This window comes from Galeopterus variegatus, unplaced genomic scaffold (assembly GCF_000696425.1).
Source record: "Galeopterus variegatus unplaced genomic scaffold, G_variegatus-3.0.2 Scaffold16611, whole genome shotgun sequence".
NCBI classification, from domain to species: domain Eukaryota; kingdom Metazoa; phylum Chordata; class Mammalia; order Dermoptera; family Cynocephalidae; genus Galeopterus; species Galeopterus variegatus.
In genome coordinates, this window is record NW_007742722.1 from 1 (window position 1) to 339 (window position 339).

Genomic DNA, 339 nt, shown 5'->3' on the forward strand with positions numbered 1-339 from the left:
CAGTTGTAATATCACCTCCCCAATCATTCTTTTAATGTCTAATACTATTTGGGGTGGAATCCCATTTTGACTCCTGATATTACTATTTGGTGTTTTCTCTTTTATCCACGGTCAGCCTTGCTAGGGTTTATCAATATTATTAATTTTTCTAAAGATTCAACTTGTGACTCTTGTTTTTCTATTTTTCTGTTTTCTGCTTCATCGGTTTCTATTACCTGTTCTTTTTTTCTAAATATTTTGCACATAATTTAATATTTATATCTAGCTTAAGATGGAACTTTAGAAGATTGATTTTAAGTCTGTCTTCTTTTCTAAAATAGCACCTAAAGCTACAAATTC